The sequence below is a fragment of the Halyomorpha halys genome, unplaced genomic scaffold (assembly GCF_000696795.3).
Source record: "Halyomorpha halys isolate HHAL.00 unplaced genomic scaffold, Hhal_1.1 Scaffold34.1, whole genome shotgun sequence".
Lineage (NCBI taxonomy): Eukaryota > Metazoa > Arthropoda > Insecta > Hemiptera > Pentatomidae > Halyomorpha > Halyomorpha halys.
In genome coordinates this window covers 641001-651556 of record NW_027105031.1, presented here as the reverse complement: position 1 = coordinate 651556, position 10556 = coordinate 641001, and the positions used below count along the sequence as shown (strand labels likewise).

General features: G+C 31.6%; 1 protein-coding gene and 1 long non-coding RNA gene across 4 annotated transcripts in view; both read left to right on the top strand.

Moving 5' to 3' along the window:
* LOC112210612 (uncharacterized) overlaps window positions 1-7993 on the top strand; it is an 11586-nt gene extending 3593 nt beyond the window's left edge. The window contains exons 2-3 of the long non-coding RNA XR_002945238.2: window positions 4346-4475; window positions 7919-7993. This is a non-coding gene — a long non-coding RNA (uncharacterized lncRNA). The remainder of the gene's footprint in view (window positions 1-4345; window positions 4476-7918) is intronic.
* Window positions 1-10556, top strand: part of mol (dual oxidase maturation factor 1 mol) — a 341356-nt gene that overhangs the window by 43073 nt on the left and 287727 nt on the right. The gene's annotated exons all lie outside the window — the stretch shown is intronic.

Below are 10556 nucleotides of genomic sequence, written 5' to 3'. Positions count from 1 at the left end.
GAATATGATAAAAATCGCAATTATCCATTAAAAGCTAGTTTGCAATTTTTGTACCATTTCTTTTTCTGGATAGAAGTGTGAACTGTTAGTGATCTTAAGACGAGTGAAATAAAACATATAATTAACAATAGACGAATTTGATGTGTATGATATGAAGTAATCAACGTAATTATTGAAATAATATTTTTATAATTATATAAGATATACATATTGTTATTATAAAATGATTCCATTTTTGGAAAATGAAAATTACAAGATTTGAAACAAAAACTGGAAGTGCAGGTTCCGATCTGACATTTACTAGTTATGACAGATCTGAGTTGTTGATTTTATTATTAATACATTTTTTTAGAGGCGTCTGTTTGCACAGTATATTTAAGTTATGTATATTAAGTCAATTCTGATCACATTGTAAGTTTGCTTTATAAATTTAATGCTTTGTTTAAAAATAAAATGTCACGGGAAGTGGGAAGTTAGGTTTCAAAAGAGGAACTTGAAAGAAAAATATTCAGTAATTATAGTAAGAAAATTGAAGTACTGTAGCAGTATGCAGCTGGCTTTAGTAAATTTAATATTTTATGTATTTATACTTGAATTTCAATCCATAATGTTAGAACATGTAGAATTTAAGTCATCAATTAAACAAATAAACATTTTATTACTATGCTTCATTATAGTCATATTGTTTGAGAAATGGCTTAATCTCACACTCTACACTCCCCAAACAAAAATTTGATGCGTCCTCTGAATTCTTTTAGTAAGTTATAGTCGATGTTCAGCCGCATTGTGGCGTTGAAGCGGGTCTGCTATAAACTTCTTTATATCTTCCAGCATCCTTTCGTTAACAATCACGTTTTCTTGCGGGTAAGCATGTGCTGTTGGAAGAGCAGGAGAAAGAGAATTCTATGCCTTTATCAATGTAAACGTGCTTTTCAAAAGACCAGATATGTACCTCCTGCAAATAACTTTTCACCTCTGTTCTTCGGAGTATTCTAACTATTTGAATTTTTATGTCATGAAACTCTCTTCTTGATCTTTTGAGATACTCCCTCCACCTCTCCCTTTCATGACATAGGTTTTTGGTAATAACAGACCACTTTTCTTTAAATGAGAAGATCTCAATTTCTAAGAGGATCTATTTTGAGTGAACAGTCCACTGCTGCTAGCTCGTACATAAAGTTCTCCAATATCGTCAAAGACTGTAAAACGTCCGATGAGTTGTTTTCTTGTTTAATTGAAGATTTGGAGAAAATAACGCCAAAGGAAAATAAAATAATGACGAATTAGCTTCAACAGTCCTGCATCATTATAAATTGAACCAAAGTATGGTTTTTGTTTTGACTCGTGCATAAAATGCATTTTTATTTTAGCTTTAACCTCTGATGCAAGTTCAGTTTGGCCTTGTAAGACAAACTTTTCATCCACAGATAAAATACTTTTAGTACGATTAGAGATAAAATGTTTTCTAGATCCCCACAAATTATTGACTTATGCTCTTTCTGTTCAAAACGATAAGTTTTGAATGGATTTTTACAGGCTATGAATTTATTTTTTCACTATAAGATACGTCTATGAACCATGTACCCCGAACTATTCCTAATTCAAAACCGTAAAAAATAGCAAGCACAGTGTTTCTAAAATAACTAATTGAATTAAGTTCAAATTAACTTGATTATAATATTATAAATGTCTTAAAATAATTTCATGATTTTGTTTTCCCCGATCCCTCTAAAACAGAAAGAAAACAATTAACTAGTGAATGCTTTATTATGTGAAAAAGGAATAAATCGTATTGGGTATTACCTTTGGTGTTTTAAGGTTACCTGTAATGTTTATTTATTAATTGTGAAATGTTCATTTTAAATGGTCCTATTATTAAAGAAAGAATCCGGAGGTGAATTTTATGATATCATCTAAATTGAAATTTATTTTTTTTTAATTAGCTTAATTCTTATCTTAATTCCTTGCTAAATTGTGTTTGAAGAAAGTAAGAGAATTTTCTTAGAGTCTTTGTAATTCATTTCAAGGTCGTCTCATTTGACTTAACATTTTAAGATTGTAACATAAAAGTATTCTAATAAATAACTAGAGCAAACTAAGGAATTAATACTAATTATTTACAGTCCGAGATTCTGGTAATTAGATGTGTAAACTGTATGTTTTCATACTTATATTTTTCTTATCACAAACCTAAACACAATTGAAACTTATACCAAATTAAATGTATTCGATATAGTAAACTGTTTAAAGAATATAATTTAGGAGAAGTATGGTTCAATGAGGCTTATCAGTCTGAACTATATCCAGACGTTAAAGGATTTTGTTGCAGTTTGTTTTTGCATCCAATTGAAAGCTTTTCATATGATAATTTTTTTTGTAACTTGTGGTTCTTGACCTATATTTTCTGCAACTGTTTACGAACGTTGTGCTAATAAAATGTTGTAGGTGGGTTGATACTTGACTTTTTGAGTGTGTGTATGTATATGTGTGTGTATATATTATATATACATGCTATTGTTACAAAAATATCTACTTTACGTTATATGTCAATTAATTATTATCATTTAATTTTTAATATTAAAAGGTGCTTTGAAAACTTACAGGTAAGGCATTCTTGAAATTTAAGATATAATAAGTGCATGAAACTTCCATATTCACTTAGAATTTTCCTTGAGATAAAAATGTAGTCTGTAAGTCTTTAAATTAAGGTGCCTATATACTTTTCTAAAAATAAATATTATCACATTTGTTTTTCTTAGATTTTTTCATGAAAATAAATTTCTTGGTATTTTTTATATAACGTAAAATTAACTTTACATCCTGAACCGTCTTGGTTGGTAATAACAAATGAATCAATAAAGGAATAAAAATTAATCAGCGGTATATTTTTCGTGTTCGACAAGGATATTATTTTAGTTATTATTCCAACACTGAACTGAATTAATTTATATTTTATTTCGCAACATTTATTTTATTTCTTTATATTATGATGTATTTCCTACAGATCAATTGCAATAAATTAAAGATTTTTTTTATACGAGTTCAATCAAAGTTGGTTGGTTGGTTGTTTTGAAAGGGCGTTCAACAGCTTGGTCATCAATGCCCGTTGTTTATTAGTTTAGGTAAGGTATAGTGGGGTTGACTACTGAATCGAATCTGAAAGAGCCAACCGGGAAAACCTAGTCCCACAGGGACCAGCCAGAGTTTAAATGTCCCACACGCCAAATGGTTACATTATTGTTCAGAGTACGAGCATCTATTAGAAGATTTGGATAAAAAACATCAAAGGGTTCTATTTATATTGGCACATTCGAGTGATGTCCCACTAGGCCCCGGAGGCCCAGAAAGTCATTCTTTAGGCACGCCCGCAGGTCCGCACCAGTGGGACTCACTAGCGTGAGATTGAATATGTTATTCAGCTAAGTGATTATAATTTGTTTAGTAGTCAATCATAAAGGGATGGGGTATGGAAAATGAAAAGTAGATAATATTCTAATTTTAAACATAAAGAAAGGTCCGTAAATAAGTAAAATAATTGGAGGTTAGTTCAATTGAAATTGTTGGAACCGTTTTAGAGAGGTTAGAGGTGTAACACCGCTGATATAGAGAGGAACTTTCGGTAAGTCGATTACAGCGTAAAAAATTACTATAAAATCCTAGACATAGGCCTACCTTAAATACGTTATCATGTAGATCAACTTAGTTCCGTTTATATTCTCAAATACAATACCTCAGGCGTTCCATTCCTGAGGTGCTATAAACAAGAAACAGTACAAATTAATTACCCTTAGAAAAGAGCAGCATCACGTTTCCCCTAAGAACCGTCGATGCGGTAACAAGACGCCCTGCCCACGGTAGAACAATAAGACGCCGGAGTCACGAGAGAGAGATCTGGACCAAGGCCCTCCCTGGTTAATTACGCTGAGGACAGATACTGCAGTAGATAGCTGATTCATAGTCACGTAGGGTCGTCGTGCTCTTCCTCCACCTCCGTTTAATGAGCACTTTGGCTTGTAGTCTCTTCGCTTACTGTGTGCCGAGTTTTCTTTAGTAGTGGAAGTACATTGTCGAGTAAACGTTAGTGTCTTTAAATTTCCTCCGAAAGTCACAATGGTACAGGTGCAATAATGCCAAGGTAGTTTGGTATATGCAGGATGTTTTTGGGTTTTAGTGTCGAAACTAAAAATATGAATTAGGTATCCAAAAACTAGAAAAACATTCCCTATGAAGATATGATCGTTAAATCTTTGTTTCACGAGTAAAGAACTTTATTGTTATGAATAAATTAATATATTTTCCATCAATGAAAATACTCACACATTTTCAATGTCTTTCTCATTCTTAGACCAAGTGAAGCGGTTAAAGAAGCGAACGAAGGAAAATATGAATTTTCTGCTTGCTTATAGTTTCCAACCCTCTAGAACAGATTAAGATGAAATAATAAAATGCATTACGTGAAGAAAACATTATTCAAAGTAAGTAGTACTTATTCCTACCATGTGTATTTGAACTTCTGAATAAAATACCTAATAAAATAATCTGTGGGTTGAGATGATCATTCTGTGGAAACTCTTACTATATCTGGAGGTGAGGGGGTTAAGATGTAAACAAATTAAAATAATTAAATAAAACATAAAAAAGAAATAATAGTAAGATAAAGAAAAAAAATGTCGTAAAGATGGGGGAGGGGGAGAGGGATAGAAAAGAAAGCACTTAAGGAAGTGTAATGTAGACAGGGTTGATGGGACCCTTTCCACTCAACCATCTCACAGGAAGCGGGATGGGTTAAGTTCATGGAATAAAGGATTAAAGGAAGCAGGGAGGTTGTTAAAAGACATAATGTGTCTTCATGTGATGTGCTGTACTGTTTCCAGTTGTATTTCGTAGTGAATCGGTGTCATGTTACATTTACAGATCTTTTGTAACATGTTGTTCTGGTACTGTTGAAGTGATGTCAGGGCTGTTGGGTAAAAAAGGGTAGTAGTGGTGCATTATGTAGTAATGATGGTATGAGTATTGGTTTGTATATGAGTAGTTTGAGTCTGAGTGACTGATCTGGTGAGTAGATTAGGTGTTTGAGTTGATAAGATGTTGACTTAATGATTTATATTCTGTGTTGTATGTGTGCAGTGAATGATAGGTGAGACTTTTCTTGTATATATTTCATGTAACTTCTCATATATTTTTGAGATGTAATTGAGGAGGCTAATGGGCCGTTAGTCTACCGGGCCCGCTGCTAATTTCGGGCTTAAAGAGTGGAACGACGATCGCATGTTCCAACTCCGCTGGGAATTATCAGAGGCGAGAGCAGGAGTTGTAGATGTTGAGGAGAAACGTGAGCTTTCTCGGGAGCTGTTTAGGTAGGACATTAGAGATGTTATCCTAGCCAGTTGATTTGTTTACCTTCGTTTTCCTCAGAATTGCAGTCAGGTCTTTATGGGTTAAAAAATAGTGTTTTGTAAGTTTTCGGTCTAGGGGGAGTAGTGATATCTCAAAAATTTGCTTTGTGGTGATAGTGGAGGGCATTTTATAAGCGGGCAAGGGAGTGTCGAAAAACCAAGTGACAGAAGTAAAAGTGTTATAGTGACACCAATCAAATTAAAGTTCAATTCAAATTAAAATTATATTTTATACCAATTTTTGAGATAGTGCTGAAAATATTGCAGCTATTGTTTTTTAAGATTACTACAAAATAAACTTTTACATTAGACGTATAAAGTCTCAGCCTCATGTTTGTGACAGGAGCGAAAGTGAGAAGGAAATGTTGGCCTCAGTAAAGATAGTAACAAAAAAATAAAATCATTAACATTCAGATAGTTTGTCATTCATAAAAAGCTCTATAACTGAAATTGAAGAGAAATTAGAGAATGGACTATATCGTACTTATAAAAACATATTTTGAGGATATATTAATTAACCTTACGTAGTAGTTAAACGTAATAAAAACATTACAAAAAGATGTATCAATCATATGTTTTCAAACCTCATCCGTCCATGAATAACCCTTCGGCAGGGTGTTCTTTTTCTTTTGCCTCCATGGTAGCCTTGTCTGACTTTTCAAACAGACAATTATAGCGAGTAGGTTGGCCGTTTTTCAATTTCAGACACTTTTTAAATATTGCTCGATTTAACTATCTTAAAGTTTCCTCTTCCGGTTTTAATCTAATATTTCAAAAGTGATATAGGACTGTCGCTCCCAGGGGGTCTTAGCAAGGCGGGTTCGGGGGTGAAGGATTGCCTTTTTTTGTGTTATGATCTCCTCTTGTGAGATGATTACATGTCGTACATCGACCAATCTACTCGCTACAATTGTCTGTTTGAAAAGTCAGATAAGTAAGGCTACCATGGAGGGCGGGAGTGGAGGGTTTCACGCCGTTTTTCAATTTCAGGCGCTTTTTAAGTATTGCTCGATTTAACTATCTTGAAGTATTTTTATGTAAACATCGAAAATATGCAAGGACAAAGTGTTCTTGATCTTAGAATGATCTTAGAAATAATACCAGATACAATAAGATGAACCCTTGGTGATTAGAATTTACATTCTAGCAGAAAATAGAAAAACCTGGGAGAATATGTTATCTTGTAGAACTCTTCAGCAAACGAAATGGAGTCAAAAGTTTTTTGTTTCTCGAATGGATATGGTATTGCACTTGAAGACTAACTCAGACTCACAAAATCTTTTTGGCATCATAAAATAAACAGGAAAAAAAATTGTCCTCTTAATTCTCATGGCTTTTTTTTTCCATTTACCCACTTAATCAACAAGAACTGCGGGCGTGAAGTCAACCAGAAGTTAATTAATAAATTTTAAAGTACCTTAAAATTTGAAAATCATAATGGACATGAGCAAAACACATAATCAAACTACATTTAATATATATATATGTGTATTATATATATATATATATATATATATATATATAGTGGGCGTAGGTCACGAAAACTAACCTAAGTATACTGCTTAAAAATGGCTTCTATTTTACATGGATTTATGTATATTTTTTTATATGAGGAGATACAATGGTAAATCTAAATATTTTTAAAAATCCAAAATATTTGATAGTTATATTTAAGAGCTTTGTCTCCTACTAAAACGCATTCTTTAGTCTATGCGTAATAAATCCAATATGTTCAGAGTTTAAATCGAGCTTTTGAAGTATGCATTTCCTAAATTATGCATGTTTTTGGGCTTCCAGGAAACAGTTAAAATCAGAACCTGTCAAATTTCGCATCCCAACGCAACATAAATTGGATAGGCCAACTTTATTGTCAAATCATTTAATCTACAAATAAGGAATAAATGCATCATGACGGAGGCACGGTTTAGCATTTACACCCCAGAATGACACAGAATAATAGGGTGGCTTTTACGGTTAATACAGTGCGAGACTGAAGTCATGCTCGACGAGAAATTCTGGAATCCAGACTATGACAGACTAATTTTTTCGCACGTGTTCCTCAGTTCTCAAACCATTTAAACATGACCAGAAACATTTTGCAATAGTCGGTATTGTTAAACTTTTACTGAGCCTAATCAGCGCCTACTGTTCGCTGACGTATTTTTTTTAATAACCGGTTTTTTTTCTTTTTTAATACCGATTAAAGTAATATTCATCGATTAAGACTGGATTCCTTTCAAATATTTTTAATATTGTTTATAATTACCGACATAGAGGTATCTATCGCTCATGCCTATGAATAAGAACACTTTTCAGTGAGAACTACTTTTGAAAGTGATAGTCAAACGTTGTATTGCATGTTTTGTTCAGTAAAATGCTAAGCAGAAAAACTCTAACATTTTGAAAAAAAATATATAGAAGAAATGGGACTTGGATAAAATAGTGATTAATTCAAAATATATAAAAGAAAAATTTTATAAGTACTTTTTATCTTGATAACCAATATTTGTTAATTGCAGATCTGATGAAGAATTTTTATAAATAGTGAAAGAAAATGATAAAGATACTGAACTACTGCAGAACCAGCTCCTCGGATTAACAATCTTTTTTAAAAAATAAAGTTAAATATAGTACTAATAAAAACTAAATTTGTGACTGCTATCAGAAAAATAAAGATCGTAGCACTAAATAACTAAATGGTAAACGCTTATCCAATTCAGCTGAAGACTACAATATCACAATATTGAAAACCAGAGATAGTAAATCCCACCTCAACAAACGAATCAAACAAGAATTGCTAATACACCGTTCAATATATGTAGCTGTTTGTAGGAGGTTTAAATTTTTTTTTGGTTTTTAGTCAACAAATATTTCTGTAATCCATTCTTGGTTTTGGGTCTTTATTGGATTATTTAATATGTTTATTAGCGAATAGACTTCATTAGATCTGTGAATAATATACGAGGAGAAGATGGTTGGGGGTGTGGTCAAAATAAAACACAAATAAGTTGATGTAACTTATTTAATCGTGCCAACGTTTCTGATAGAGTTTCAAGCCTTCATTAGTGCTAAGAACAGAACGAGATAACAACCAATGAATATAGAAAATATAAACAGAATGAGATAAAGTAAATCATTTTGCAGATTGGGATTAATAAAATAAAGTGATGAGATCCACTTCTCTCTATAAAATGTAATGAAAATAAAATGTATACATAGGTAATTGAATAAGTAGGTAAAATAACATAATTAAAGAAATAAAATAAAAATGAAGTTATATAATGGAAATAAATATGAATATATTAGTTATTAATAATTTAAAAATTAAAATGTGGAAAGAAAAATAAAATTGAGAGAAAGAAAATATATTTAACCATAATAATAGATAAAAAGGCAAAATATAAGTAAAGTTTAACAATAGAAAAGAATGGAAAATTTTGTTTAACTTTTATCTTTTTAACTGTTGTTATGTACTCATGACATTTTGTCATCTTTCGGTACTTCGTCATACTTGTACATATATCTATAATATAATTTTAACATTTTTCAAAAACCATTTGTCGTCAACCTCTCACACGCTTTCTTCCTCTAAACATTTTCTACTTTTTACTTTTTATTTTTTACCCAGGCGTAACGTTTCCCACTTAGTCATTCTTGTAACGTATTTTTTAATTCGGAGTTTGGCCGTTCTAGCCGCAGAAAACCACTTGGCTGTTAGATTTCAAGCTAACAGGATCGTTTTATTCTCTTTTTTCCCTTATCTTTATTTTACACCTCCTTCCCCCTTCTTTTCTCCATTTTCCTGACCCACGTTATTAGTAATGTTCATCATATATTATTATTGTTGTTTTCAAATTTTTTTTTTCCATTCATTTCTTTTGTTAAACTTTACTTATATTTTGCCTCTTTATCTATTATTATGGTTACATATATTTAGCTATTATTATGGTACATATATTTTCTTTCTCTCAATTTTATTCTTCTTTCCATATTTTAATTTTTAGATTATTAATAACTAATATATTCATATTTCTTTGCATTATATAACTTCATTTTTTATTTCAAGATTATTTCCTTAATTATATTATTTTACCTACTTATTCAATTACCTATGCATACATTTTATTTTCCACTTCTCTCATCACTTTATTTTATTAATTCCATTCTGGAAAACTATTTACTTTATGTCATTCTGTGTATATGTTATGTATTCATTGGTTGTTATCATGTTCTGTCCTTAGCCCTGATGAAGGCTAGAAACTTGCAGAAACTCGTTGGCACGATTATATAAGTTACATTAACTTATTTGTGTTTTATTTTGACCGCACCCCCAACCATCTTCTCCTCGTATTAGTCATCCACGGTCAACTATCTCTCATAATTGTGAATAATATAATTTTCTATTACCTTGCTTATTGTCTACATAGCTCCTGTAATTTTCAATTTTAAACTGACGTTTTATTTGAAAATTTTATTTGAAAACGTTTGATTGATATACCAACTAGTAATATTTGTTGTTAAGTCCATTGGCTTTAATAATTGAACTGTATCGATCAGATTATTCATACTTTGCATATCTCTTTAAAGTAGAGAAAAATAGCAATAGCTTGCTTAATAAGAAACGGTTTTTTTTTGTGCTTGTCACAGGCCGGTACATAAGGTAATATCGAATAAAAATTGTATGTTTTGGGTGTTAATAATATATGATTCAACGAAAATATCAGTTCTTTTTTAAACAACCTTATACCTTATCTGTAGCGTAAAATTGCTGAAATATGCTAGGGGGCTATTTACATTGCCCGGTGATTTAAACTCTATAGTTGGTGCAAACAAAGTTCACGTTGCTTTTAGAAATGGCTGTACTCAGCGATCTTCTTTATCGCGAACGTGTATCAAATTGGATCGTGATCGACACGTTCAGTTTTACAGCTATATCTATTACAGGCCATTTTATCTACACTTAAGAACTTTAATTCCACTGTACAGAAATGTTAGATCTGTACACACTACCTTTAACAAGCGCTCCATGTTTCGAAATCTAAGAAAAATGAATTTCCGGGGAAAGGTTGTTCTCACGTTTGAAGTTGTTATAGTAATGGGTTTAATTTTTATTATTACGAGGCTAGTGAATTTATTAATGATTTACGATTGTTTCTC